The 27291-nt window shown below is 46.0% G+C and overlaps 1 protein-coding gene across 14 annotated transcripts in view; it reads left to right on the forward strand.

The window, feature by feature from the left end:
- The first annotated feature begins 1294 nt into the window (after window positions 1-1294).
- The window catches only part of PAK6 (p21 (RAC1) activated kinase 6), a 44917-nt gene continuing 18920 nt past the window's right edge, over window positions 1295-27291 (forward strand). Inside the window, exons 1-8 of one of the 14 annotated variants that reach the window (XM_064453108.1) lie at window positions 1295-1452; window positions 1874-2029; window positions 4270-5792; window positions 16156-16367; window positions 17452-17627; window positions 17761-18087; window positions 18401-18599; window positions 19233-19315. The gene's annotated coding sequence lies outside the window, so the exon portion shown is untranslated. The other 13 variants (XM_064453098.1, XM_064453109.1, XM_064453100.1 and 10 more) reach the window with 13 other exon arrangements.

Consider the following 27291-nt stretch of genomic DNA (forward strand, 5'->3'; position numbering starts at 1 on the left):
CTGAGAAGAGACGATCACGTTTTAAAAGAAAATGTTAAAGTGAGCCTTTTGTCCTATTTTTAGTCTAAAATTGAAAGAATTATAGAAGAAAAAAATCCTAATTATTTTTTATGAAGAACACTGTCACTTCTCGTTTATGTCATTCTGACTGACCTACCAGGTTGCGGATTCCATACATTAATTAATTCTGCTTTTGTTCCACCAAACCTACTATAAATTAGATCCAACTGGTTTTTGGTTCATGAAATGTATTAATACTTCCAGAAGTAGACAAATTACACCTCCTGCATGTGCATCAGCAAATAATTCTAAATCTTTCCTCTGTGCTGCTGCTGATTTCCCAAATAATAAATATTCCAAAATGGCTTTGGGCTAAACAGTAACTTCTGAGGTGCTGCGCTCCACGCGCGCACTAGTGATTTCCCCAGCGATGCTTGGGTGTACAAAAGCTTAGTGTTCTTATGCTAAGTGAGTTATTTGACTGTGGTCTTGAGAATTGGTGGTTAGTCTCTCATTTAGCCTTGGGCTGTGGGCACTGCAGTTACAGTAATGTGCATGCGCTTAAATAGATTGCCCTTAAAGTTTGCTGAAGGAAGGCTGAAGCTCCTTTAACAGTTTCATTCTCTTGGTTCTTACCGTTTTACACCCATTGCCCCTCTGCTCGGTTAATCTAGCAGAGCGCCATGTTTAGAAACTGAGAAATAAGCAGGTTTAATTTCCATTCGTTCTGTATCCGATAGAATATCTTCAATTATTAAACAAGCATGTGAACATTGAGGTCACTCAGTAAGACCAGGGAAGAACGCTGTGCCTTTTGCTGGTCCCAGAAATATTTGTTCCCCACTCTCCTTTTGTAACAAGTCCCATCCAAAGCTATTTAATTATTGATCCCGTGGCTCCAGCTGATATGGAAGCGTGGCTTACAAAGCCGGGCCAGCAGCTAAGCGACACAGTGCTGATGAAAGCCAAATGTTAGTCTTTGGTTCAGACTCTGCGCCTGAGCTTATGTTTGTTTTTCCAGTGCTTTGGATTCTCTTGATGCCTAGTTCTCCAGTACCCCTTGAACTCTGTAGTTCCTTTCTTGAAGCTAAACTAGTATTTGCATTTTGATGTGGTGTAATATTTTAAATAATTATTCACTCAGGAATCATTTTGTAGGGGGAAAAACATTGTTGGACTATTGTGAAATTCAGTGGTGGCTGGGTATGGCTTGTGGGTGCATTTCCTCGATACCCAATCAAAATAGGTCCAGTAAAGGCATCCTGGACCATTCTGCCACACCATCGGGTCTGCCTTTACTCCTAAAGAGCCAACTGGATGAGTACTTTACCTGTACTGTGAACTGAACCGGCTACAACTTGTCCTTTCATTAATCTGTTCCCATGGCTTCACAGTCCAGATCTGCTGATATCCTGTTTGAAAAGATGAGTATTTCAGGGATTAAATCCAACTGTAAGTAGAGACCTATTGTTTTAGTGGCACATCGTCTGCTCCTGCCGTGTTTGTAGGGGAACCACAGAAGACCTTTCCCCATATAGCTTTAGTGGAGTGTGCAATGTTCTTATGTCTTGGAAACTATTGCTTAGATCCTGTGCAACAAAAAGCAGCAGGTTTTATATCAAGATGTAAAATGTAAGCGTCAGCTAAAAGTAGTCTTGCCTAGCCTGAAACAGAAAACATTACTGGCAACTGGTGTGGGTAGCTGTAAAGATAGTCTCTCCTCATTTGCTTAACATGTGGGGACTGTGTAATAGGAATAGTCCATTTTTATGCAATTAAAAAAGTTATTGTTCCCCCTCATCTCCTGGGAAAGCATATTTTTCCCTTGGTGAGCTAGACAACAATGGAAAACTCACCGTGATCCTGTTCTCAGTTCTTTCAACAGATAATTCTCACACAATGGAACATCGGAGCAGCTTCGTCGCTTCTTGTTTATGAGCACTTGTTTCTGCTACACGTGTGCTCCACGCACCAAGATCAGAATGGTTTTTTGCTTCCTATCAGCTAAACTGAGAAGATTTTTATCGAAGTCAGCAGTATATCTATATACTTTTAGACTGTCCGCAAATCGCTTCATAACTTTCTCAATTACGAGGTTATGTTTCTGTGGTCTTTCACTATAAGGCATATTCTTCACTTTCTTAAACTTTATTGTGGTTTCTATGGTGATCTTTCCTGATGTATCAATATCCTTTCCAGACACGGATGTGTAGGAATATGGGTGGAGGGGGCAAGGCTGCCATGCGAGTAGGAGCACACTGTTGCATTAGATGAGGCTTGTGGAAGTAAATTCATGCTGGTCCTCTTAAAACGGGAGCAAATTTGGAAGTGGTGTTTGGGTAGTTGGACTTGTAAAAAAGAGGTAAGAAAGTGCTGCTTCTCCTGAATCTTCTTGCCGTTTCATTGCGGGAAAGGCCGAGCTCTTGGGTATCGTGCTGCAGAAGCCGTGGATGGTCTGGCACAGCCCTGTTAATGTTTCTAGCATTTGTAGTTTTGTGAAACTTCTGCTCCTGAGACATACTGAAGACCTACCCTCCGCTGCCAGCATGGCTCCTGGCTTTGCATGTGATACCGGACAAATCATTTAAGCCCTGGGGGTTTCCTGTTTATAAAACTGGTATTATGCTTTTATGTATATTTTCATATCTAAGCATACATATTTATAAACGTTTCGCTTCTGTGGAGGAGAAGTGGTTCATAAAAGCAAGGTAACCCTTTGATCCATTTAGTTGCTGGTTTCCTAATTTGCATTTGGACTAGTAATTTCTGTGGCTCCCTATCACTGAGGTGCTTCTGGGCAGCTGAAACGTACGATGCAACCAGTCGCATCTCACCAAAATAGGTTTTGGTTTTATATTAGTACCCAGAGAGTAAAACAAGGTAACCGTTTCTCAGACTGGTGCCTTTGTTTAAACTGGAGTGGAGTTGTTCTACCAGCTGTTGAGATCCAAGCTGTTTTCTTTGAAAACGAAGCTATTTTTTGGAGTAGAGAGCATTCAAAATTGAATTTTGGACCTTGACCTGTAACTTGGTGGTATAATTCTTTGTAGCATCCAGCTTTTAGGAATGTCACTGTCCTGTCAGATCTCGGTGCGATAGATGGTTGCGTGTTTGGTCTAGGTGTCATACACGCAAATAATACTCTTTTGCCATCAATGATAGCTTCCCTGTCATGTTCCTAGAGCATCCTTTATTCCTCCTAATTTATTCAAATGCATTCTAAAATAATTTTTTTGTTCACGTCTAAGTTTATCATCTTCCCCTCTCTATCTCTTCTATGTTTTGCAATTTTTATATGCGCTAAATGTTTCATTATATGAAGGTTGCGTTAACATGCAATGGCTCCCCACGTAGTCAAGGCAAAACCAACAGTCCCAGTGATGACACAAGGTGGTTACAAGCAGTACGAAGCCTTTACATAAAAGGGGGTACCTGTCCCCTCTCTTTCTGAGACATGCTATTGCCTTTCCTTTCAGAAGTGGCTGTATTTCGGTAATGCTGCCCAGATTTTTCAGGATGGAAGTTACTATACAAACATGACTGGTATTTGACCTCAAAAATAGCTGTGAGCTGGAAAGCTAAATCCAGCTCTAATGAATGAAGTCCTAAAGCTGACAGCATTCAGCAATTTCACGGGCTCAGGATATTTTCTAACAAGAAAATTAATTTCTGAGACTTGTTGACAGAAACATCAAGAATGGAACTGCTGCCTTTGCCTCCACCCACCCCAGCAAAGAGTGGGGGGAGAAAAGCAGCTCTTTATAAATAGCTCTGTTCCTGTCGTATTTGTAAATTCAGTGCTTTTTGTGTCAATGACATCACCCTCTTCTCCATGGCAACTCCCTGCGATGTCAAAACTGCAGGGCACCACCAGAGAAACTTAAACCAGCAGATGAACAGGTTGATTCAAGATGATTTAATTGAGAAATGGTGCAGGGGGCGACAGGAGGAGGTGGGAAACGGGAGCAAACGGGCTACTGTCAGCTCTGCCTCTCCAGAAAGCTTGCATCTGTAACGATTGCCTCCTAAAACTCTGCCCCATCTCGTCTTTTTGCAAGTCCTTGTCAGGAGGAGGAGGTGGGTGGAAGGCAGGCAGGCATCTTTTTCTCCATCTCCGGTGTGTCTGGAGAGAATACACTACAGGTGACTAAGCAGGAGGAGCGTGACTGACTCACTCCTGAGTTATTGTCTCACTCCCTTTCTCTCCCTCCTTCCATTTTTTCTGTTTGTTTTTTAGCTTTTGCCCAACAGCTTGTATTTTTTCCCCAGGCCCTGCTGAGAAAGAATTAGCAGCAGTCTTTCTTGTTACCTAATGTGCACGAAAACGCGCTTGTGGTTATCCGGGTGAGGAAATAAAAGCCAAGTCTAAAAGCAAGAAAAATGAATTGTCTCTTGGATACAACACCTCTATCTAAAAAAAAAACCAGACCAAAAACCCAAAGCACACAACACCAAAAAGCCCGGTGCTTCTCCTTCTGAATGTTGTCCAGGAAATACTCAAGTAACTGACATGCCAGGAAACTGTAAATAACTGGCTTCTTTCTCAGGCTACCTATGGAAAATACCTAATTGCTTCACTGGCAGCCCCGCAGGTTTTGACTTGATTTCTAAACGGACTGCAGTGGGGGAAGCTGTTTCACTTGCTGTCTTGATTACGGAATTGGATTCTGCTGGGTTCCATTTGGGACTCAAGTAGCAGGAACATAATGGTTACATCTGCAGAGCCTCACCCAGGGTAAACTGTCACTGCTTCAATCAGCTTAATAAATCTGTCCTAATTTGCATCCCTATGAAGTCTCAAGCCTTAGAACAGTTTACCTCCCTTCTTCTGCAGGGTGCTGTGAGATATGTTGCTGAAATTTAGCCTGCAGAAGCGTCAACTTGCTATTATATTTTTGCATTTTTGAAATTGCATGGCATGGACGCAGGCAAGTTATGCAAGATCAGCACAACGCCCACAGCGTTCTTGTATCCAGAAAGGGACGCGGGGCTGCTTATACCAGACGGATACGTCCCACTTTGGTTTGCCTGAGCGATGGAATAACGCCGTGTTTGCCGCTTGTAGCCTGCAGTTCATCCCTCTGTAGGGCCCAGGAGCCTTTAATCACAGATTCTCAAAGTGCGAGGCTTTGTTATGTCTGCTAACCCCCTCCCCACCCCGGAGTGAAGTGTAAGTCAGCTACCTGTGATTTCAAGGCTTAGCTGAGGGGAAATGCATGTAGAGCCTTTATACACTAGCATCTTGATTAGCATCTTGCTCTTGCCTTTTGTGCAAAATGTCACTCACCACACAGTCCCATCCTCTTTGCTGAGATCACAGCGTCAGCCCACGATAAAAAAGGTCCCAGAAAGCACTGATTTACTGCATTACAGGATCTTGGTAGTGGTGTGTGTCTACAATGAGATCTCATCAGTTTTAACTGCAAGGTTTTAATGGAATCTGTCATTGTGGTCTTCTGTGTACTCCAACTGTGAGGCTATTTTACCTTCAGTGGATCCTTCCAATGCCTCTGACTGCCAGGAAAGGGGGCGTGTGGCACTCTGATACACTCCTCCACCGCAGCTGGCATGAGGGTAGTGCCGGTGAGTAAGCAGCTGCGAGCTTGATGTGTTTGCATGTGTTTGAGACTGAACCAGGATCTTTCTGAAGAAGCTTTAAGATGAAATTGCTGAGAATTTTTGCCTGAAGCGAGGGATGTTTCCCGTGTTTAAGACAAGCTGCAACCTGCAGTCAGAAGGAAGAAGGGACCGAATTAACTCCAGAAGTACTTCTCGGAGACCTTTTTTTCCAGGTAAGACTCCTGTTGTGGGAGGTAGATGGGGCAGTAGGGGCCAGCATTTTGAGCCCTAAAATTGAGATGACTTCTACAATTTTTTTTACCTTTCCAAGCTGTAGAGCTGAGATTAATCTCTGATGCCTCTGGCACCCCCTTTTTAGGCTGGAAGTTTAAATCAGCCAATAAGGACTAATTTTCTGAGGTCTGTAGCCATAAAAAAGAGGTCGGGGGGGGAAGGCTTTTAGCACTGCCCTTTGCTTGCCTGTATTCTGTTGGTGAATAAATGCCATTGACTGTTTTTCTAAATCATGTGCTCAAGTAGTAGAATGATGCGTGTTGCAGGAACAGTGGGTGAATGAAAGTAAAATTTAGTAAATAGACATGAGCTTATGGTTTATTAATTTTGTGTAGTGCTTTTAAACATTGATAGAGTATTTGTTGTTCTGGAGGAGGAAAAATGAAAATGGTTCCTGCCTTGGGAGCTTGAGCTCGAAAGTTTTTAATGGGCTTTGTTTGAAGAAATACTATTGAGAGAAGAGCAAGGAGATAGGACTTTATTTTTTTTAAGGCATCTATTTGAATTACGCCTGAACAACCATTTATCATGGTTGAAAACTATTTGTGGAGAGGCCAGAAAGTAGTAGAGAGCTCCTTGTCCTGGCTGTAGGCAACTTGTTTGAAAAGCCTTATTTAAGGTAGGGAAAAAACTACCTTGAATGTACAGAGATGGCTCTGGAAAAAACTGGTGAGTAATGTCTAAAAAATCTTTTCTCATCAGTATTCCCTCCTCCCCAGTATAAACCAAAACCTGAAACTCCTTCTAGTTGGGAACCCTCCAGACTGAGAATTGTACGCTTAGGTTGCGGTGTATAAATTATAGTCCTTGATTAAAGTACAGCAGAGCATGAATCTTATAAAGGTGCTGGAGCCATTAAGGAATGCACTTGCTGAGCCTGGAAGTGTAGGCATGAGTCTACACTTTCTTTTTGCCCTCTAATTGATGTAATACTTGAATGCACTTCCATTTCGCTCTTGGAAAAGGAATAAAATGTGCACATAAAAGCAAAACAGCTTATGTTTAGGGAAGTAAGAGTAGTTAGTAAACTTCTGCACGCAGAACTGAGGAGGAGGAAGAAGCCTTGCCAGTCTGTGAGCAGTGAAATCAGAACGATCTCTGACTTGTTGCCTCCTCTTCCCTTCCCCGTGCAAGGTAAGGAACGGAGCGGTGCCTGGAGGGGAAGCTGCTCTGTGAAGGCTGCAGAGTGGTTAGGTGAGACCGCCTGGGGAAGGGTACTTGTGCCCAATCTTCAGGCGGGGAATGATGGCCAGGAGGGGGTTTGGTGCCAGCACTCATTGCGTAACTTTGTGCTGTCTCTGCAGCTGGCTTTGCTAGGCGCTGGAGCAGTTAATGCAGTTGGATGCTGTTGCTGCAGTTTGATTCCACTTTGTAGAAACAGTTGAGATGAGGAAATTCCTGCCAACTTCACAGTCAGGAGTCATCAGTTCTGCCTCTGACACTTGGGGAGCGTGAATGAATAACTCTTAAAACATTAATCTAGGGCAGCTTCCAAGAATCCTGTGTACTGAAGTCTAGAATACATTGTGAACTGATTCATTATCCGGGGACAGCAGAGACTTTGAAGAGGTGTTTACCCAGCGTGTGGACGCACTGAGCTTCAAACTCCCAAAGAGAACCTGCTTTGGCACCTTTCAGTAGTGTATTTGGAGAGGGCAGAGACAGCAGCAGAGGGTGGGGGAGCAATGGACGTGCAAGCAGGGCTACAGAGGAGCGGGGAAGCCGAAGAGGGACAGCAGTGGCAACGTGCCGTGGCTGGTGCGCGGGAGAGAGCAGCAGGGCAGTATGGCTTTGGGGAGCGTGGAGGATTGCTGCTGCTTTTGGCAGCGTCCCTTGACATCAATTTAAACTGGAATTCTGCATAACCAGTGATAAGCACCGTATTATCTTCCATGGGATGGTCCTTTACTTTAGTAAAATCTTGTGTTTCCTTTCGGTGGGAGAGGGGTTTTTTTGCAGTTCCTGAGAGAGCTGTGGTGGAAGGGATAAATAGGAGGAAGCAATTGGTACTGCTGGAGAATACAAAGTACAGCAAGCTAGATGAAGGTGATCCTAATTAAGGAGGAGGATTGGTATTTAATTAAAACTACTGCTAAAAACCAGGCTCTTAGTAGTAAAATAAATAATAGCAGGACATGAGTAATTCCTCTCAGGGGAATGTCAGAGACAAAATTACACTAACGTAATAATAAAAGGGGTGTGTGTGCAATTGCTCAGAGGAATAGTAACAGGATAGAATGATTTTCTCTGCTAAGAAGTTCAAACGTGGTTCAAGTCAGAAGGGACTGAAACCTGCTAAAGCACACGCTCCTCAGGGCTCCGGGCCGTTTCAGAAGGCAGAGTTGCCTGAGTTACTGAACCTGCCGTTGATGCTTTACCTGGCAATCCCAGCAGAGAGGCGGGAGATTGAACTCCTCTGCTTTAGCAAATGATGGCAGGTTCGGAGTGTCACTTGCACTGAGCTTGCTGCTCAGCCCGTGTGTTTGCAGTGAATTAAAAATAGGTATTTCAGGCCCAGACTTAGGACAACCGAGCCATGTGCCGTGCATCTGGAGGCAAGAAAGGACATTAAACCATCTTTGGCTTCCTTATTTCCCCTCCCACCCCTCATTTCTAATTGTGAAATCGTTGCAGAGCTCTGTCTGCATTCCTCAAGCTGTGATGCCTATTCTGGTAAGGTGGTTAAATAGCATAAACTCATTAACCATTCTCAACTGCGTAATATACAGTGACATAATTTCTTTTCCACGGCTGGCTGGCGTAGTGCTGCACTTCAGTTGTTGTTACTCCTTCCATTTCACCCTTTTCATTTCTGTGACATCCATCTGTTTACCAGACAAGGTTTAGGGAAGAAAATAAAAAAGAAGAAATCCCAGAATACAAAAAGAAAAAACCACACAAGTGAGTGTAAAGGAGACTTAACAAAGAACAGAGGTACTGGGACACGGGAGTGAGAACTGTTGTTGCCCGAGGCAGGAAGGCGAGAGAAGATCCTGGATACCTGGGGACCAGAAAAGCAGGTAGCAGAAGCTTTTTATTTTCTTCCTCCTTTCCTCCCCCCCTGCTCCAACCTGGAAAAAGACCCCAACCAACAAACACCACCCCCACCACTCCCCCTCTGCCAAAAAAACCCCAACAACAAGCCCAAAGCAACCCCCCTGATACAGCTGGCACTCTGGCTGTCTGAAAGCTGTCCTATTTCCAAAGACTGCCATACCTTGCTGGAGTCATGTGTTGGGCACAAAATTTTCTTAAAGAAAAAAATCCCTTTGAAAAATTCAAGTTCCTCTGGACTTGCTTAAAGTCTAGCAAGGAATAGCGATGCTTCAACCAAAGAGCACTCTGGAAACAGCTGAGTGATGCATTTTTATTCTTGGAGGTTGCCAGGGGGAAGGGAGAGGGCCTTGTGAATCTCTGAGGTGCTCCGGTTGCCATTTGCAACAGCAGTGCTTTGCAGGAAACAAGCACAGCCCCAAAACCCCCAAGTTTAGTCAAAGGAAAGAGGACGGTACTACTGATTCGTGGTGGGTACAGAGGTAATCCACAGTCTGCTGGGAAGAACCAGGCTGTAGCCAAGCTGCAGCTCTGAGCAGTGCATTTCTAGGGCAGACCCCGCAGAGGCACTGCCATCAGCACCCATCGGCCAGGGGCACGTATCCTGCCCATAGGTTGTGGAGGTAATTGAAACACCTTTGTATAAAAAACGTGGTTTAGTTCTTAAAATGAAACATAGCATTTCAAAGCAGAAAACAAGCATACTGCACAGTTTCAGCAGAGACAAGGGTCTCTATGAGCTGATGCTGTCAACATGATGGCTCTGAGCTCAGCTGGTTGCCCCCTGAGAATCTGGTTAATTTGGACTGTCTGGAGTGTCAGTGCTGTCTTGCTGATGGTCTCCTGGTCGTCTGACTTTCCCCCCTGCAGTGCACGATGCCTTATAAACAACTGTATCTGGTTTTTCTTATACTTTCTCATCTTTTCCATTGAGATGGAATTTTTCATACATCCCCCTAGCTAATCTCTTCTAAATTTGATCGCGTTCACGTTACTGTGTGCAGAAGGCAGTCCTAAACAGGCTGCGGAGCCTTGGTTGTGTTACTGAAAGAGTATGGATCTGGCCGCCGTCCTCCCGCTGTGTTCTGGGTATGGTTTTTCCTCACCTGTGCCAACCTTTGAGTCTTATTTCAAAGCTGTGACTTTTCAAGGCATAGCAGGAGCTGAGGGTCTTTTACGGTGGAGCTGAAGAGCCGTGTTTACATGGGGAGAACAGGTATGAGAGTCTTTCCTTAATCTGGATCAGGAACAGAGGGGTTAACACGCATAGTGGCCAGAAGGCACTACACAGAGCTTAAAATAACCGAGATCAGGATAATTTGGCTTTAAGAACCATCTGGGGCTAGATTCAGTGCTCCTTAAAATTCATAGTAGCCTTATGATTGGCTTCTGGAAGAATTAAGCAGGGTGTTACACTTTATAATGAGTACTTTGGGCCTTGTCCAAGGAAGCGCATAAATGCATAAAATAATGTTAGAAATTAACTTCTTTCCTGTAACATCCAGCTTAGAATAAGAATCTAGCACTTGTGGAAATCAGTGAAAAAACTCTGGTTTGAAGGGACTTTGGATTGGATCTGAAGAACAGATGCTACAGCTGACTCTGGGAAGAAGTCTCTCTGGGCACGTCATCTTTGAGCTGCTCGTGCTGCAGCAAGCTGTCCAGTCTGGGGACACACGTAATTAACTTGCAGAAATCAGAGCTCCTGAGTGTGTAGTGAAAGGTGTGGAAAATCAGATTGCAAACCTCGGTGCGGTTGTGGAATATTCGGGCCATAAAATGAAAAACGCACACTGTGTTTTCCATTAGAAACCTAAATGTGTGAAGTAACGTCACAAGTGGTTTAGGTTTTGTGCCACCTCATCAGCCATAGGTGATGTTAGGAGAGGACATGCTTCTGTTTGTGACTGCTACTGAGGAAACCTCCTCTGACGCTTGGTTATAAAGTGCCCACTGTTTGGTGTTAACAGCCAAGAAAATACTAGTTCTGCTGCTTGCTCCCAACTCAGGAATCTGCAGAGCTCTTCGGGCTTTTGTGTTCGCTTCTAAGTTCTAAATATGTTCTCCCTAAGCTCCTGCAAAATAGCAGCCCGAGTGACGTAAAGCTGAGCCCATCGCTTATTTAAAGAACGTTGCCATTTATTTCTGTGTCACTTAAACGCACGCTTTAAAACAGTCTCTTAGAACTCAGGGTCACCTACATTATTTGGCTACTCCTCATTTGTGGTCTGCGATCATCTTCATAATGAGCTGAGGCTGTTCTCGGGCTGAGGTTGCTGTTTGTTGAAAGAAGGAAATGAAAGAATTTTCCGGATAACTACCGAGTGTTTCTGTAGGGAATCTTTGCTTAAGCCCTCGATTGTAACTGTTAGCCAGAATTTCGGTTTTCGGCAAAGTTCTGAAGACCAAAACAAGAGAATTCTCGTTCAGAGTCTTAACAAGCGTTTCTTTTTAAAGGTCACATCTGGAAATGAACTAAGTTAATACTTTTTTTTTTGATTTGACCACATTTCTCTGAATTCATTTATTTATAGAATTTATTTAGCACTCCAGAGAGCACGTGAGCAAGGAATGTGTTTTTGAATTAGTAGTTTGATGAGTGATGATTAAGTAGAAGGTTAAGAGAATTTTTTCACTTATTCTGAAGATGGCATTGTAAAAATCCCTAGATCTGCGGAACAGGAGATGTGCCGTTTTATTTACAGCTTAAATAGCTGTGTCTTATGTTGATGCTTTCTTAACTTCTTTAATTATTATTATTCAGAATCTGGATATTTCTTTTAATTTCATATATAAGTGGGTTAGTTTCTGGTGTTATCCTGCAGACGATCCTGGTTCTGTTGCTCCACTACGGTTTCACTCGTTACAGCAGCCAGCAGGACCTAGGCTTGTTCCAAAGGAAGGACATTTGCGATGATCGCAGCCAAATGCCAGCGGGTCCGTGTGGTCGGGCAGAACGTATGGCTGTGTTCAATTTGGACTCCATTAATCATGTGGTAGGGTTTTGGTATAAAAATGTTCTTACGACACCAGAAACAGTCAGCATGTTTCAATCCTTTGTAATACGCATTGCATGACTGTGTGCACGTTTTAGGTTCTTATGGTGGAATCTGACAGCATTAATAGTTGCACAGATGTTTTGGGTAGTTTTGAATTTATTTTTAATGAAGAAAATGATGGTTGGAAGCTTTGTTGTGTGTCCACCAGCCTGTGTTCTGCTGAAACGGCGTGCCCCAGAGCAACCAACACCTTCTTTTGTCTTATGCTAGTGCTTAGGCTACTGAGAATTGCAGCCTGAATGAAGAAGACTGGAGGAGAGAGCTGAGGATAAAGAAAGTAAAAGGCTTCTCTAACTACTAGCGAAGAAGACCAAAAATCACTCTTGGGGGAGGTAGCAATTAACAACTTTTTCCTCTGTTGTAGCAGTACGCAAGACAAGGATGTCACAGCTAACATATCTTTCTACACCATATAATAGAAATATAATGTTAGAAGTATAGATAAATAAACCTCTAAGTGATGATTTTAACCATTTAATCCTTCGCACGCCATCCTGTGGGCTCCAGTGCATCCACAGCTCATGGAGACAAGGGAAGCTGAGGGTACAGCAGTAGGACATGCTTGTTTCAGTGGTGAAACAAGAAGGCCCAGTTCCTGCGTTGCAGGTCTCTGGCTTCTGAGCTGTGGTGGCACAACTCTTTGCGTGGCTGAACTGTATGCCAAGCTGCTGAAACAATCTGAGTTTAAAAACATGTTAAAGATTGATAATAATAATAATAAAAAAACCCAAGCAGATTTAACCCTTCACCAACCTCCTATTTCCAGTGAAACCTCTCTGAAGCAAGTAGTTGTAGTGATTATCTGGCCGGTGTGGTCGCAGGCAGCGGCACTGTTGTACCCGCCCAACCAGGGGAAATGAGCTGCAGTATAGAAGTCCGAGTGAGTGGCAGCAGCAGGGCTAAACGGTGAGAGCTCCAGCCTCAGCAACTGCAGCGGGTCGGGATAGAGTTTGGATACTCATCCCCATTGCAATGGTCAACCCTTCCCTTCTCCTCCTCCTCGGATTCCATTCAAAGAGCTGCTCTTTGCCGCTGCCAGCCTTCCCCCAAAACAAGCCACCCGTACGCCAGCGCAGAACAAAGCACCCTCCTGTGCTTGCTGTAGGGGGGCTGCTGCTGGGAGGGTGGCCCTGACACCCGCTCCCTGGCACGGGGTTAAGGCTGCGGCCCCTGAGACGGCGCCCTCTGAGTCTTAAGCGTTGAGCTGCTTAAGACTGTTGTCCGTGAGGGCAGTTGCTCCCTGCCTCCGCAAGGCAGCAAGTGGGATGGGAGCCTCCTGTGCTGCACGGAGCCACGTGGCTGGATTTTGACAAGCCTAAGCTCCAGCCTTCAAATTATTCCAGGCTCTTGAGAGTTGTGTTTGAACATACCCAGAGGTAGGGAAGGACTAATAACAGCAAATGGTGTTAGGCTTTTGCTACCGTTATTTTAGCCACCAGGAATTCTCTGAATTCTGGTTAATACGTTTGCAATAGCTGACTGACCTAGTTATTCTGAACAGAAGCTGAGGTCTGTATTCCTCTTATGTCAGCCAGGGATTTCAATCTGCATTTCTATAGCATCTTTAAGGATCGCAGCGTGCTTGAAAAAAACCAACAGATTAAGCCGCCTCTGTTCTGTGGGAGTTAAGCATTGTCACAGTCGTTTTACCAGTGTGCAAAATGACTTTCCCAAGGTGACCTGGCGAATCTGTGGAAGAGATAGGCTACGCTGACGTTGGGCTGCGATGCTGCCGTTGCAGGACTCATCGTCCTGACTCTTGTGGGAAGCGGCAGATACACCTTTTGTAAAGGATGGCACAGACTTGTCGGATGGAGCATGATGTTACTTATTTTATAACCTAATACGTCTGTGAATTTTTGCAAGTTTAAAAGGTCTGGAAGAAGTGTGAGATGGCTGTGATCCAAGCTGTATTGATATTGTCTGCAGGGAATGTCTACCAAGCCACAGGAATTTAACCAGTAGCAAAAGAGCGTGTGCTGCGTTCAGGTGATCCTCCTGAGCTTTCGCTTCAACTTCTCACCAGAGTGGGAGTTAGAATTTTTAAAGAGCGCCTGATGGTTTCTTACTCTCTTTAAGCTTAATCTGCAGCCTTGCCTATGTTCTCAGCTCTCGCTGCTCCAGCCTGGTGTTCTCAGGCTGGCGGAATTTGCAGCTCCTCATGCTACTTCCTTGCTGGCTCTGCATTGCCCCACCACTGGCATTGCCTGGCCCAGGAGAGCCCGGCTGTGGTTCTGCCCTGGTGCCGATGAGAGCCTGAAGCAGCACAAATTTTCTTCTTTTGCGTGACCCAGCGTGCATGTGGTGAAGAGGGACTCCAAGCACCGCAGTGCCCCGATCTGTAACACGTGCAGTGCTCTGGGAGAGGCGGTGAACTTGCAAAACCAACCTCCAGTTCTTCAGCTCTGGTGTGTTTGGGTTTTGTTTTGAATTGAGCCCCCCAAAAATGGAAACTGGATTAAACTGTAAACCTTGGAGACACTTACAGGCACCCCGAATGAGCTCATGCAGCGGGAGTGCAGATAAGGCTTTGCCTGCTGGCACCTCCAGGACGCTACCTCTGCAATACCAGCAGCGCACGGCAAGCAGGAGGAGAGCCCGAACATTAGATCAAGCAATCCAAACAGTGCGCTCTCGAAATTTTCTGCCCAACTCTGAATGCAGTAGCCTTGGGGAAAGGTAGCTAAACTGTAAGCACTTATTTAAAGTGAAACTGCCTCTGGATTGCTCTATCCTTATCTCCGGTCCTGGCTCATGTCATGTGTTGATTATGAGACTTGCAGACTTGATTCCTATCTTGTGCTTCCTCCCACTGGTTGATGCTGATGCTTTGTGAATTTGCAACGCACCCTTTCTCCTAGTGACCCCTCTGTCCCAGTTGTTGGCGTATTTTTTCGCTTCCCCGGCCAGCTTACTCTGGATTTCAAGAGCCACAAAAGAGACGAGCAACCACACTTCTTTGATGGAAGTGCATTAGTGCCTTCTAGCAAATCCCACATCTCAGAGGAGCCCTGCTAGAAGTCCTAGTTCTGGACCACAGCCTAGCTCCATGGGTGGAATAGCCTTAGCTCTCACTGGGATCTCCTGAATGCATCACGTTTACTGTGCCTCGGTAGCAGGCTTCTCCTGGAAGCTTTGTTGAAGCAGGATAAATTTTTCTTAAACAGCTTGCCCAGTTCCCACAAGCTCCAGACAGGTGGCCACGTATATTTCTGCGGGCTGAGGTAGATGAAAGACGTCATATATGGTAGAGTTGGCCTTGGTGTCTCTAACTTTTTTTTTTTCCTTAAGATTAGAAGTGCCCAGTCTTGCCTGTTGGCATAGTATAATGTTGAAAACTTTTGGGTTTTTTCCCCTCACAAAATTCTGCTCCAGTAGAGATGAAATGGGTTTAAATGGAATCTATTGCAGCAACAGCTCAGGATGTGAGGAACCGGTGCTTTCCTGAGAGTGCCGTGGAGAGGTAGGGTGAGAAAAGAGGTGACATCAGCGGTTTTGGTCTGAAATTTGCTACGCTTTGTGTCTGGGGAGGGGACGTGTAGTATGGAATGGCCTTTGCTGTGCAGATAAATGAGGCAGTCTGCGATGCAAGCACTTAGTCAATGTACCCTGCAGCATTTCTTGCTTGCCAGTTATGGCTGCCATAGCTAAGGCAGACAGGACCTGAATGAGCAGCATGGAGTATAGCAACCGTAGGAGGAGTGGGGTGTGTATGCGTGTGTTTATATATATGTGTGAGTGTAATTATTTATATTATCTTGTGCAATTCTCTAGGTAAGAAGGGAGCAGTGGGCAGGGAAGGAGCAGTGAAATGTTTAATAAAGGGACAGTTGCTAAAGGGGAAAATTAGAGATGCATCACATCTACTGGGAAATTTTTCTTCAAAGTGTGAGGGACTGCTGGGACCAAACTCGTGAATAGAAAGACTGGAAAGTGCCCTAATTTTTCATTAAGGTTGTAGGCAGCAGAGGTTCACACCAACTCAAAGCTGCCTTGGTTTCATCTAACCTTGGGTCTTGACAAGTAAAATCAGGCTCTTTCATTTATAAAGACTTCGCGTCTTGTTCTAGAAGACTGTCTTAGCATGTAAGCCCGTGAAATGTAATACTTATGCAAATCTGAAGCCAGTTCCGAGCCTGGGTGACTCCTTGTAGAATATAAACGACATTTCCCTGTGACGCTGCCAAAGCTACTGCTGTGTAGACGACTCCTCGCTGACTGGCACACCAGCAAAGCACGGATGCAACAGATGACAATGAAGGCTTGCGCTCCCTGTCGCGTTTCCTCCACACCTTCGCAGGATTACGCTCCATCTTTTCCTCTCTGATCCTCCACAGCGCTGCTTCTGCCTCGCAAGCTCCAGTCTTTTGGAGAAGGAATGTTGTCCCCCTCCCTCGACTGGTTTGTTGTTTACTAGTATTAATATGAATTTTCCTTTTTTTTAATTGCATCTGTGTATGGGGCCTGCCCTGTAGGAGGAGACAAGCTAATCCCCAGACTGAAAGGAACCTGGCTAACTTTATTTCCTGTACCCTAGGGACGCTGCTGTGAGGTAACAGGCAGGAAACCTCAGTCTTTTTGGCAGGCTCTGGCAGGCAAGGACCTGCAGTGTAATGCAGAAGCGGTGACGGCGCGTTCAGGAAGTAGCCTTCCACGAGTTAGCTAGCAGGTCTGGAAATGAGGATGATGAACCTCAGACCCTTAGCTACGATGCCAGCGTTCCCTTTACATTCTCTGGATGAACCCCAGCTCTGTTCCTGCTCCATAATATTACTGGAGACCTTGTGCGTTCCAGCTAGATGTGTGACTCTGGTTGTTGGGTGGAGACACCGCAGCCTGGCTGGGTGGGAGGAATAGGTGGGAAAGGAAATGGGAATGGGGGAACATGGCTAAAAGGTCGTTGGGCTGGCCGGCCTCTGCTGGACAAGCCACTCCCAGCAGAAATGATGACAGCCTAATGGTTATTTGTAGCATGTCGTTCATTTATTTATTTTAAGGGCGGTTCAATAAAACCAACTTTAAATCATGGGGGTAGATTTTTCAGGCTTTTATCTCTGCACTTTGGGCCTAAAAATATCTTAGGGTTAAGCCAGCGTTGTTAGTGGTTTGGAGAGGTCAAGAATCCTCTTTATTTGCAGTGGAGCAGGAGCAGCTGATGGGTTTGCTGACATGAACTCCCACCTGTCCTGGGCTGTAATCCCCAAAGGGTCCTCTAATGGTGCCCCTTCCAGCGATGCCCGTCCGCCACCGCTGAGGAGTGGTGGAGCTGGTGTCCTACTGGGCACGAGTCGCTTGTGGAAATGCCTATTTCCACGAGTCAGTAAACCCTGGGGCACAGCAAAGGTAGTGCAACAGGATTATAGGGTGATACTAGACTTCAGACCTCGCAGCACTGACTCATGCGGAGCGACAGGGGAAAAGTAAAAGCGCCGGGTCATGTGCTGCTCATCTGCAATGCAAATAAATGGGGTGAATTCTTCTACAGCCATCCATACAGTGAGCAATCAAAGCTTTCCTGCCGGGAATGGCAAGGAATTGGTGGCAGGTCCTGAAATCTGCAGCCAGGCGACAGAGGCGGAGATGACGGGATTCGTTAGGAACTGCAGCAGCTCTAGGCCCTGAGGCTGTGGAGCTGAGCGAAGCAAGTCGGAGCTTTAATAGGTCAGCAGTGAAGTGGGGGGGTAAAAAGGGTGGAGGGGACAAGGCAATAATGTCCCCAAGGTTCCTGCCTGAGACCCAGCAAACCTCGGTGCCCAGGTGCAACTCTGAGCTCTTTCTCTCTCATCCCCTCTAGGGACCGAAAGGAAGAGATGGAGAGGAGAAGGCAAGATGGTCCCAAGAGGCTCTGCTGTCGGCGTGTGTCTTTTTCCTTGGAACACGAATCTGAGGCTTCTTGGCATTGAGGGCTTCCGTGTCCCATCTACTACCACACCCTGAAATCAAACTCGGCAGCTTAGGTGAACCAGGCACTGTACAAACATGTCAGGCTTGCCTCCACCCCTTTTCCTTCTCCCGCTTTCTCCTGCCGTCTTTCTCTCTCGAGTTTATCAGCGTGTCAGCGGATTCCAGTGGCAGAGGGTTCCCACCTCACCGCTGGGTACGGAGCAATGAGGAGTCCAGGGTAAGCTCCCTCCCGCAGGTCTGGGGCTCAGCGTTGACTTGCTTGCTTGCTTAAAACCAATAACAGCGCTGTCCTAATGGCTGCTGTGTCGTGCGATTTGTTTCCTCTGTTTACAGAGGACTAGGTTTGTCAGTTTAAACTATCGTCTTCGCTCCCCAGTGGCTGGGCTGCTACAGCTTAACCCCTTCCCCTCGGAGCTAAGCCTCGCCACTGCCAAGAATTAGCGTAATGATCACACGTGTGTTGGCAGTGCCAGCCTAGGGCACAGTGGGAGGGGAATGGTTCGGGGGGTCATACAATTTTTTCTCTCAAGGGATGGTTCTGGAAGGGAAGAAAAACCGGGAGCTGGATTCCTTTGGGAAGGAGTTTACTTCATCTTTACTCCTATAGCCCAGCAACACCATCCTCCAATCGGCTTTGCTGTATGTCAGTGGGAGAGTTTCCCTCCAGACCCTTCCTTCTGCTCTCACTTGGAATTGTCCTCTACCAGCATTGTTGCAGCAGGACTGCCAGTAAGACCTTGCGGTTTTTTTGCTTTCCAGTATCTTTCAGGTGGGCCAGCGTATGGGTTTGTGGTGCCTGGGGTCTAGCAATTTAGCCTGTTGACACTCAAGATGATGGGGAGTGTGGAGAGGAAAATACATTGCTGAATCTTGCAGGGTGATGCTCTTAAAACATTGTGGTGAAGAAGGGGTTAAAACTACTCTGGATGATGCTTGAGAAAGCAGACAGCATGTCAGGAACATGCATGCTCATTGCCTTTATGCGAGACTTAGCAGTACCTCCTCTTACTGTGCCTGCAAGGACCCTCACCGTATCTTATGAAGAGGTCTAATTAACTCACCGGCTAAAAGCCCTCTGTCTGTATCCCCCACCCGCCTGCTGCGCCAGCCAAGATCCTTTCAGCGCACCTACTGAAACTACGTCGTAGTACTCGTGTGCCTATGGGTGCGAGAGTGTATTTTGGCTATCTGAAAGCTGGCTAATCCCCTCCTTTTTAAGTTACAGTCTACAATTCTATTGAGCATTTGTGCTTAATTATTTTTGCTAGGTGGTAACCAACATATACAGCCAGGTATTTATAGCTACAGGAAACAGTCCCGTCCGTTAATGTTTGCTGATGTGTTTGCTTTCTTCTTTGCCAGGACACTAATGACTTAATGCATTTGGGGACAGAGTACTGAAAAAACAGAAGAGAAGTTTGTGGCTGGTGAGTGTGAGTTCTCAGGTGAGGCGGGGGGTTGTACGTAGAGTAAGAGAGATTTGCTGAGCCTTCCTCTTCTTTCCTGAGCTTTCTGCTTGGGTAGAACCTGTGTCAGCCCCCACACAGCTGCTGGGGAAAGAAACGCTGCTGCATGGTGCGCTCTCAAGCCCTGTCCCACTGAAAAGTCTCATTCTTGATGGTGTGATGAAGCTGTGTATTGATTTTAATGTTCTAAACTGCCTTGGTATGTACATCCTGTGTGCTAAGTGTGAGCAATGGTTTACGCATTTAGTAGCAAAGCTGATCAAATAGTAGAAAGAGCTATCAGCAAATAGTTTTCTGGATTAGTAACTGTGCTTCCAGATGGACAGTCTGTTCCCTGAACAGGGGTTGTTTCTGCCTAGATAGGTGTGAGTGTGGATGTACCTGGAAAGAACATCCTGGGTCCTGCAGCCGAGGCTTGCAAAAGTGAGAAGCATAACTCCTACTTGGTCACAAAATGGTTTTCATTCACAAGGAGGAGCACTGTAAAAGTTTGGCTGTCCTGCCGTCTATCAGAAAAAGGAGCACTCTTTAACCTACTTCTCTAATGTGCTTAGGGAAATTCACAAGCAGAGAAGAGAGCTAAATAATTTCTGCAAATTGCTTAAAACAACTTGGACCAGCCTACTCCAGTTGTGAGTAAAAACTCAGCCAGGTTCTGACTTCTGCATTGCATGTCCTGTTTTCTTGAGAGTACCAACAGAGCTGCCATGCTGCGGCGTCTTCACGTTCACAGCTGCACAACAACCGTACACGTACGGGACATCAGCTCTGAAGGCAGCAAGCGCAGCTGAAGGGTAACCTGTATGTAGTGCTGCACAGCACCGACAGCTGGAGGGAGTACAGCAACCTTTCAGATCTTGCCAAGGAGGCTCTGGACTAGGGGAACAGTTTTCTTGCCTCTTGTACTAACCCTGCTCCTGCACCCGTCTCATGGGCTTCTAAGTTATAATTGTACAGACTCAATGTGACGGAGTACAGAATCAGGACTTGTTCTTAAGGTATTTCTCAGTTGCAGAAGGGTTACCCTGTGGCTTGAGGACTAATGCGCTGAGATTTGGCCCTTCGTGATGATATTGCTGTTTTGAGACTGATCTTCCATTTGTCTGGCGTAAGAGAGCGATGTGAATGTAGGGTGACGACAGACCGCAAGTTCAAATCTATTTCCCTCAAAAAAATCTCAGGAGATCACACTCACCCTAGGACCGAGCCGTTTTAACTTGTAGCATTAGTAATTAGATTATTTTGTAATTAATTGATGAATAGAGTGTAGCTGTAGACAATAAGTTATTTATCTTTACTCGTGTATGAGCTCACCTCAGGGTTTCATGTACGGAGTGCTGGGTGAGCATTCATGCTCACGGCACGTGTTTTTCCTTCCCAAACAGAGCAGAATAACAGATACTCCCTAGGAGAAGACTTGCCTCTTATGATTTACATTTCCATGTCGGCGCTGGCAGTAGTGAGTAGGAAGGCACTTGGAGTCAGCCAGGTTGTGGGGTTTAAGCTGGTCTGTCTCCTCCATGTTTTGGGGCATGCTGCCTAGGCTGCAGTTTTCCCATCAGTTATCCTGTGGGGATAACACAAGCAAGCTGCCTTGCAGGCTGTTGACAGCAATTAAAGAGATGTGTTTCTCACTTTGGGAGAACACGATTATCATAAATAGGGACTGAGATTGTTTAGTGCTGTTTGGAAGGAAGTTTAACTCTCGCATCGCTGTATTTGGGTGGTCTGGGGAATCACCGTGGTGTGTCTGCCAGCCCTTTGCCGTGCTGCGGGAGTGTGATCCAGGACGTGTGCGATTGCCAGCGCCTCTGCTGGGACAGGTCTGCTTGCAAGCAGTTGGCCACGCTCCCCAAGCGCGCCACTCTTCCTTGGCTCCTGCCGGGTGCTCCCCTGCATCGCGTCCGCATCGCGCGCCGTGCCGCGCAGAGCTACAGCTTCCCCCTCAGAGCCCGGCGTGCCGGATGCGGCCGGGCCCGCGATCCGTGACGCGGCACGGGGGAGCGCAGCGAGGCTACGGCGCTCAGGCAGAGCCGCGGGACGTGGCACCCGGCGTTCCGAAGCGCTGCGTTTGAAGGAGCGAGTTCCCCAGATGCCGCCGAGCACCTCGGCTCCCTCGCGTGTCATGTGAGCCGGCACACCAGATGTGGCCCCTTGCACTTGTCCCAGCGTAACCTCAGTCGGATACGTCAGATGTTGCTATTATTCATGTGAGTTTTTGGAGACAGAGCCTTAAATGTTCTTATTCTAATCTCGGTAGTATTTTTGTGCTCATTTTGAATGGGTCCGTCACACAAGACAATGGAGAGTGAAGCTCCGTATCCTACCCTGTCTTGAAGCTCTTTGGTATCCTGGTTTAACAGCAAAATACAACCTCTTGTTTTTAACCCTGATGCGTCCTTTGTGGCAAAATAATGACAGTAAATCCATTTGAAACAATGCAGTTACTCTGGACGTGAAACAGCCAAGTGTGCGTGTGTAAGGCAGGTGTCAGAGAGATGCAGTGCTGCATGGTTTTGTATATCCAGAACAGGACACGGCCACATCAAGTTGTTTAAAAGGTGGGGAAAAAGGGTCAGAGTTGTTACAGCGGCTTGTGTCTTAGCCTTACGACCTGCAGCATGCATCTCCCCGGCTTTGGGTGAAGAGGATGCGATGAGTTGCAGCCTTCTCTTGGTGCCGCAGTGGTATTCGCTAGCTGTAACCCTCTTACAAACCACACGCAGATGGGGAAAGGCTAATCTTATAATGAAGGCACGGGATTGCAATTGAGGTTTGGGTGTGATTTCTGTCTGTGCAGCTGGTTTCTGTCATGGTGTCTAGACCTACGTGCTGGTGTCAAGATCAAACATGTGGTCAGAGCATGTCTTGGCTCCCGCTGGCGCTGTGCACCCATGTTTTCTCTCCATGGAAGCCAGGGTGTGTTGGGCCTGGATCTGGCCTTGAGATGAAGTTAAAAAGCAGCCAAGAGACATACCTGGAAGCTCTTTCAGGTTTGCTAATCTAGACATAGTTGGGAAGAAACCAAGCTAGTAATTTTTCTCCATGTCTCATCTGCAAATGAGGATAATAATTCCTTTTCCTTACCTTTTTTCTGTTAAGATGAAACCTCTGGAGGGTGGGGCCTGGCTTCAGAGACTGGCACAAAGGGACAGTGACTTCAGCTGGGATTTCTAAGGGACTGTAAATACTGGAAAACTTTATTATTCGTCAAGGGAAAAAGCCCATTAGCATCTGGGACGTGCCTGTGCTGATTTCAGAAAGTTCAAGAGGTCTTTTCTTGGCAAGTGCTTTTATACATCCCAGAATGAATTTGGTCTAGTACAGCTAAAACACACCTAAACCCACGTCGCTGAGCAGTGTCTAGAGCAAGCTTAGCAAACAGACGTTCACTGTGTTTCGGGTTTTAGTCCTAACTTGTGAGCAGGGAAATGGAACAGGGGAGAAAGAGGCAGCACCATAGCCTTTGGACCCTGTTCAGTGGAGTCAGGGCAAAAAATGTCAGGCAGTTCTGTTCTTTTTCTCATTTGTCAAAAATAAACCCACCAATATAACATGTATGTCTCTCCCTAAGCTTATTTCTAATGTAATATTAATCTGTGCACTCATGTGTGTGTTTGGGCAGGATTTAGAGCATTACATCAGTTTGCTGTGCTGCTAGTTCGCTCCGACACATAGCTTTGCTGTTGGGGGCTGGTGAGGGAGAGAGAGGAGTGGAAGGAAAGGACTTGAAATGGGGGAAGTGATAGCACAGCAAGCAAATATCCACTCTTCCTTTAGGAGGAAAAAAAAACCCCAGTACCCAAAGCAGTATTTCTAAAACTAGAATTGCAGACAAACGTGGAAGGTGTCATTGCGACAAGGCTCTGTGCTCTTAGATCCCATTTCAGATTTCAGACTGTTTTCCTTTTCCTTCCCCCTTTTGCGCACCCTTCGTTGTCATTTCTTGCCGTGCGAAGTCACGTTCAGATTTGTAAGCTCCTCGGGGAAGCAACCTGTCATTTTTCTTTTGTCTGTAAAATGCTATGAACATTTATGGCTTGCTATAAATAACAATCATGTCAGAAACCTCGGGAGGGCACGCGCGAGGATTTTAGAAGGTATGGCATACCGTGGAACACCACGTGTGCCTGTTCACGCATACGTACGTGTGAACACATGCATACATGCACACAGCATGCACTGATAATGGCCTGCCGAACTTGTGCTGCACTTGCAGTGTATTGCGTGAGAGTGACCTGTATAGCAGAGTACGGAGGAAATACATTGGTGGGTTCTCTGGGATCTTTTTTGCCTCCTTGCTCCAAACTCAGTCTGCATGTTGCAGTTCCTCAGGTCCTGTAGGAAGAGCTCCCCTCCTCCCCCTCTCCCCTTGTAGCTGGCCAGAGGAGTTTGGCGTATCAGCTGAGGGAGCGCTTAGAAATCGCAGGAATTGCTTTCTTCAGCCCAGGGACCCAGCGTTATCTCTTGTCCGGGGCGGGAGGAATGTCGCAAGCCGCGTCCAGATCTGTGATAGCGGCGCAATAAGCACCGATGAGCGAGTTCGGCTGCTGCAGCGAGGAGGGGGAGGGAAAGCTTATTTTTAACTGGAAACTATACAAGTGAGACCGAAGTAGCTCCCTGCTGTCTTGCTACCGTCGAGCGTACGTGCGAGTGAATGAGGGTATGCACGCATATGTCCTAATGGAGTATGTAACTGTGTGTGTACAGGGTGGAGGTGAGCCAGATGAAACGACCGTGCACGCTCGCGGCTTTGTCTGAGCGTTTGAACTCGCGCCTCGCAATGAGCAATTCCTGATAATGTTTCTCTACTTCTTTTTTTCAGTGGGGTTGATTCTTTTCTGTGCCCTGCTCCTCGGGTCGCCTGTCTCCCAGCCGTTGCCCTTTCCCTTCCTAACTCTCATTCCCCTTTCCCTCTTGCATCCTTAATCTTCCCACCCCTTCCTCTCATCTGAGCCTGACCCTTCTCTCCTCTCGCCCCTCCTTCCCAGCCGATCCCTCCCCCTGCTCTGGATCTGCTGGCTGTGGGATTTTTTTCTCATGCTCACTGGCAGATGTGACAGCTTTTGGAACTGTATCATCTCGGAACAGCTATATCTGGAGTTGAAAAATCTAACGTGGTTTCCCAGGCAGCAGGAATGGATCGCTGAGAGAATTTCAATCTCCGACTGCTTTTGTCTTGTGGTAGTGACTTTTATTATTTATGTTTGTGACATTTCTTGCAGTACAGTTGTCAGCAGTGAATGAAAGACTGAAGTCTAGTAGATTATTATAAAATCAGTGTCACAGTATTTGTTTTGTTATATTAAAGGGATGCTGTCTACGTTTAAATACAGGTTTGGCTTGATTTACAAAATCTTATATGCTTAAAATGTTCTTATGAATTTCTTACTGAATTAGAAAAGGCCTGTTTTATGTATTTTATTTAAACGTTCTTTAGCTGGGTATTGGAAATACAAGTAAATAGCTTTTGCATGAAAACCACAAAGTGAAAGGAGCCAGGTTAAATGCAGACCTTCTCAATGCAATGCAAAACCTACACAGATTATTACAAACCATTGGATTTCAGGTAACTATTTTTAGTGTATGAATTTCATTTGATCTTGATGCAGTGTACCTTTAAACCACCTGTCTGATATGGCAATGTCTTTATAATCAAAGATTGATGCTGACCAGATAAAGCAAATGCCATTGGCTACCCAGGGGTATGATGTATTTGGAGTTGATCACATTTTCTTGTTTTTAAGAGTCTATTATGAGCCAGTAAGGTAGATGCAGGCCGTGTCAGCTAGTCACCCTAAAACTGGCCGTGCATTTAGTAGATGCTTCTTTCTGGGTTTGGGAAGCATGCTTTTGTATGTAGGATCCAAGTGTAATCCAGGTGTTGATTGACAGGTGTAGTGATTTAATGTAAATATACAAATGCAGTGTTTATGCTTATGCAAACCGATGTGCTGGCACAGAGCCACTGTTCTGTTTGGGGCCAAAAGACCACCTGGGCTTTAAAAATTTGCATTTTGAAGTAGTTTAGCTAGAATCATTCCCCTTAGGGGGGACTGATCGAAACGTTCAGAAAACAATTGATACTACAAGCGCTAATGGTTGTGGCATTTGTAACACCTTATTTTATGTGACCCCTTGCCACCTGAAGCAGTGAAAGAGCAAACCTGAAAGACACTGTGTGCTGTGCTCGGAGCACCTTCTCATTAAGAAGGTGAGATGAGGAATGAGGCTGTGAGAGTCGGAACAGGAGAAGGAAAGGCACTGGTTTCGGGAGTACCGTCGCACTCTCTGGAAATGCCCCTGTTCTGGTGCGTCAAGTAGCTGTCGCGAGTGACATGCAGTCAACGGTTCAGAACTGAAGCACTGGATATAATACTACAGATACACTTCCTGGTTTCCTTGGAGGCGGCGAAAGCTCCTCAGTAGCACCAGCTGTTGGTTTGAATAGCACTAACACCATGAGCTATTAGAATATCTTTCCTTTCCACGATTGTCTGCGCTGCTTTTTTTTTTCCCCTTAAAGAATTGCCCTATGACTTTAGTCTTGATTATCAGTTAATATGCAGCACCTAAGGGGCCTTAGAGATGAATCACTGTGTTTGAGTAGTTGCAATACAGACCTGGAGCACAGAGGCTCTTCCCATAAGCTCTTCATTAAGATGTATTTGGGTTTTCATTGGAACATATTCTAAGCAAAGATTATTCTGGCTGCAAAACGTCTCCTAGGCAGAGCAGTTGCTTCCAACCTCTTTTGTAAGTGTTTTCTTAGCTGCCTAGCCTTTTGCTTTCTTTTTCAACTCTAAGGTGTCTTTAGTAGCCTTCTGGATGCAATATTGCAACGGGCGTTGCCAGCGTGTGAAGTCTGTGAGCCACCAAGGATGGATTGCAGCACTAGGGGTTTCGATAGTGTGAAGATCCTTCTGTGACAAACACACACTTCCCATCCCAGTGATACGGGATCACGGTAACCAGGTTTTAAGCCAGTGTGTACGCATTTTCAGGATCCCAGTCTAGCACTAGGAAACAAAGTCGTTGTTCGTCTGCTGGCTGCACTTTGCTCCCCAAACAAGTTTTAAGTGGAACAACCTGGAAAATGTTTGATATATATTTCACTGTGGGGGATAAAAAAGCACGAGGTGTGCTGATTTTTGAGACCAGTGTCCTCCAGAAGTGTGCTCATGTCTACACCGAAACATGTTGTCTCTGTATGTGCCCTGTGTCTCTGACCCCTGTAAATGTTTATTCAGCGCAAATAGTTGGAAGCTGAGGTCCTGTTCAGGGGAAGCGTGGTCACTACAAACTTGAAGATCAAGTGGCAAAAATCCTCTGCCTGATGCCAAGGAAGAGGTAGCATTCATCGCTTTATAAGCAATGTTAGTGAGAGGCAAATGCTCCTGTTAAAGTTGTCAGTGGAAAGGGAAGAGCATATAAACTTTTTTTTTTTTCCTACTGGTGGATATTAATTCCCTTAAACCTGTACAGCCTTATCCCAAGCACTGAACTACCTAAAACGTTTTGGCACTGAGACTCTGCTTTGCGTCCTCTCTCCTACGGCTCTCATGGCACAGTTCACCCTGCGCATTGACAGAAGTGTCTTGGAGAGGAGGAACGAGCACTGGAGCACACCACTTCCACTGCGTCCACACAGCAGTAATCTGCCCATTAAACGCGTTTCTCCAACAGCAAATAGGACAATGTAGCTTGGAATACTTGTAACTTTAAAGCCATCACAGAACAATTTAGGGAGAAGGGACCTCAAAAGATCTGTAATCCAACCCCCTGCTCAAAGCAAGGTCTGCTCTGAGTGTCAGACCAGGTTGTGCAGGGCTTCGTCTTCAAGAGCAAACTTTCTCTTGAAAACCCCCAAGGATGGAGGCTGCACAGCCTGTCTGGGCAACCTGCCCCAATGCTTGGCTCTCCTGGTCACGGACAAGCTTTTCCTTCTGTCCAGT

This window comes from Phalacrocorax carbo, chromosome 5 (assembly GCF_963921805.1).
Source record: "Phalacrocorax carbo chromosome 5, bPhaCar2.1, whole genome shotgun sequence".
In the NCBI taxonomy this organism is placed as follows: domain Eukaryota; kingdom Metazoa; phylum Chordata; class Aves; order Suliformes; family Phalacrocoracidae; genus Phalacrocorax; species Phalacrocorax carbo.